Below are 3,826 nucleotides of genomic sequence, written 5' to 3'. Positions count from 1 at the left end.
ATCGAGACTAACCAAGAGGAAACAAATCGTGCTCTCAGAGAAATGACCACGAAAATTGAGGCAAACAGAGAAGAAATGCACAAAGCTCTCAAAGAAATGTCCACACAAATGAAGGCAAATAAAGAAGAAATAAACAAAGCTCTCATAGAAATACAGGCAATTATACCCAAAGAAGTAGAGGCACAATTAGTGATACATAGAGAAGAAACAGACAAAAAAATAGAAGCTATCATTGAAAAGCAGGAGTCCACAATCAAACAGATGAAGGAAATGGTGCAAGACATGAGAACAGAATTAGAATCAATAAAGAAAACACAAATAGAGAAAAACCAGGAGCTGGAGAACATAGAGAAGAGATCAGGCACTACAAAGGTAAGCATCACCAACAGAATACAAGAGATGGAAGAAAGAATCTCAGGAGCCAAAGATACACTTGCGGAAATTGACACGTCTCTCAAAGAAAAAATAAAATCAGAAAAGTTCCAAACACAAAACATCCAAGAAATCAAGGATACCATGAAAAGACAAAACCTAAGAATAATAGGAGTAGAAGAAAAAGAAGACATAGAGGCTCAAAGGTCCGGAAAATATTTTCAAGAAAATTATAGAAGAAAACTTTCCCAACTTAAAGAAGGAGATGGCCATAAACATACAAGAGGCCTACAGAACACCAAGTAGACTAGACCAGAAAAGAAATTCTTCACGTCACATCATAGTCAAAACACTGAACCTACAAAACAAAGAAAAAATTCTAAAAGCAGCAAGGGAAAAAGGCCAAGTAACATATGAAGGTAGACCTATCAGAATCACACCAGATTTCTCAACAGAAACTATGAAAGCCAGAAGACCTGGACAGAAATCATGCAGTCCTTAAGGGACCACAGATTCCAACCCAGACTACTATACCCAGCAAAACTTTCAATCAACATAGACGGAAAATTCAAGATATTCCAAGACAAAACTAAATTTAAACAATATCTACATAGTAACCCAGCTCTACAGAAGTTACTAGAAGGGAAACTCCAGACCAAAGAAAACAACTACATCGAAGGAAACAGAGGAAATAGATAACTACACAACAAAAAAACCAAAAGAAGACAAGCAATGAAACTCAGTGACACCACCAACACCACATCTAAAGTAAGTAACAATTGTTGGTCACTAGTTTCTATCAACATCAACGGACTCAACTCCCCAATTAAAAGACACAGACTAACAGAATGGTTGCGGAAACATGATCCATCATTCTGTTGCATCCAAGAAACACACCTATGTAACAAAGATAAACCCTACCTCAGAGTAAAGGGCTGGAAAAATGTCTTTCAAGCAAATGGTTCCAGAAAACAAGTAGGAGTAGCCATCGTAATATCTAATAAAATAGACTTTCAACCCAACTTAATCAAAAAAGATAAGGACAGCCACTATATTCTCATCAAAGGAAAAATCCACCAAGAGGACATCACAATTTTGAATATCTATGCCCCAAATACAAGAGCACCTACATTCGTAAATGAAAAAATATTAAAGCTTAAATCATACATTGATCCTAAAACCCTAATAGTGGGAGACTTCAACACTCCACTCTCACCAAGGGACAGATCAACTAGACAGAAAACAAATAGGGAAATAAAAACACTTACAGAGACCCTAAATCAAATGGACCTAATAGACGTCTACAGATCTTTTCATCCAAACTCAAAAGAGTATACCTTCTTTTCAGCACCACATGGAACCTTCTCCAAAATAGACCATATATTGGTCATAAAGAAAGCCTCAACAGATACAAAAAGATTGAAATAATCCCTTGTATCCTATCTGACCACCAGGGACTTAAGCTGGACTTCAACAACAACAGAAATTACAAACAGCCTACACACACATGGAAACTGAACAACTTGTTACTCAATGACAGCTGGGTTAAGGAAGAAATAAAGAAAGAAATTAAAGACTTCCTAGAATTCAATGAAAATGAAGGCACAATATATCCAAATTTATGGGACACATTGAAAGCAGTGATCAGGGGAAAATTTATAGCACTAAGTGCCTGGAAGAAGAAATTTGTAACATCACATACAAACAACTTAATGGCCCAACTGAAAACCCTAGAAAAAAAAGAAGCAGATACACCCAAGAGGAGCAGAAGGCTGGAAATAATCAAACTCAGGGCTGAAATCAATCAATTACAAACAAAACTATTCAAAGAATCAATGTAACAAAAAGCTGATTCTTTGAGAAAATCAACAGGATAGACAAACCCTTAGCCAAACTAACTAAAAAGCAGAGAGAATCTATCCAAATCAACAAAATCAGAGATGAAAAGGGTGACATAACTACAGACACAGAGGAAATTCAAACAATCATTAGGTCATACTACAAAAGCCTATATGCCACAACATTTGAAAACCTAAATGAAATGGACAATTTTCTTGATAGATTCCATCTTCCAACATTAATCAAGATCAGGTAGAAAGACTGAACAGCCCTATATCCCCCAAGGAAATAGAAGCAGTCATTCACAGTCTCCCCTGCAAAAAAAGCCCTGGGCCAGATGGTTTCAGCGCGGAATTCTACCAGACCTTCAAAGAAGTGCTCACACCAATTCTCCTCAAACTATTCCACAAAATAGAAAAAGAAGGTACATTACCAAACTCATTCTATGAAGCAACAGTCACCCTGATAAATAAACCACAGAAAGACCCCAACAAAAAAAGAGAACTTCAGACCTATCTCCTTATGAACATTGACGCAAAAATACTCAATAAAATACTTGCAAACCGAATCCAAGAACACATCAAAGATATCATCCACCATGACCAAGTAGGCTTCATCCCAGGCATGCAAGGGTGGTTCAATATATGGAAATCCATCAATGTAATCCACCACATTAACAAACTGAAGGAGAAAAACCACATGATCATCTCCTTAGATGCTGAAAAAGCATTTGACAAAGTCCAACACCCATTTATGTTTAAAGTCTTGGAGAGATCAGGAATACAAGGCACATATCTAAACATAGTAAAGGCAATATACAGCAAGCCTATAGCCAACATCAAACTCAATGGAGAGAAACTTAAATCAATCCCACTGAAATCAGGGACAAGACAAGGCTGCCCACTCTCTCCATACCTCTTCAACATAGTACTTGAAGTCCTAGCCAGAGCAATAAGACAACTAAAGGAGATCAAGGGGATACAAATTGGAAAGGAAGAGGTCAAAGTGTCACTATTTGCAGATGATATGATAGTATATATGAGCGACCCCAAAAATTCAACCAGAGAACTCCTCCAGCTGATAAACACCTTCAGCAAAGTGGCAGGATACAAAATCAACTCAAAAAAAGCAGAAGCCCTCCTGTATACCAAAGACAAAATGGCCGAGAAAGAAATTAGGGAAACAACACCCTTCACAGTAGCCACTAATAACATAAAGTATCTTGGGGTGACACTAACCAAGCAAGTGAAAGACCTGTTTGAGAAAAACTTCAAGTCTCTGAAGAAAGAAATTGAAGAAGATATCAGAAGATGGAAAGATCTCCCGTGCTCATGGATTGGTAGGATTAACATTGTGAAAATGGCCATCCTGCCAAAAGCAATCTATAGATTCAATGCAATTCCCATCAAAATACCAACTCAATTCCTTACAGACCTTGAAAAAAGATTCTCAGCTTCATATGGAGAAACAAAAAACCCAGAATCTCCAAAACGATCCTGTACAACAACAGATCATCTGGATGTATCTCTATCCCCGATCTCAAGTTGTACTACAGAGCAATAGTAATAAAAACTGCGTGGTATTGGCATAAAAACAGAAAGGAGGATCAATGGAA

The sequence above is a fragment of the Psammomys obesus genome, unplaced genomic scaffold (genome assembly GCF_907164565.1).
Source record: "Psammomys obesus unplaced genomic scaffold, mPsaObe1.curated_primary_1811, whole genome shotgun sequence".
Classification (NCBI taxonomy): Eukaryota; Metazoa; Chordata; class Mammalia; order Rodentia; family Muridae; genus Psammomys; species Psammomys obesus.
Note: the sequence above shows the minus strand (reverse complement) of the source record.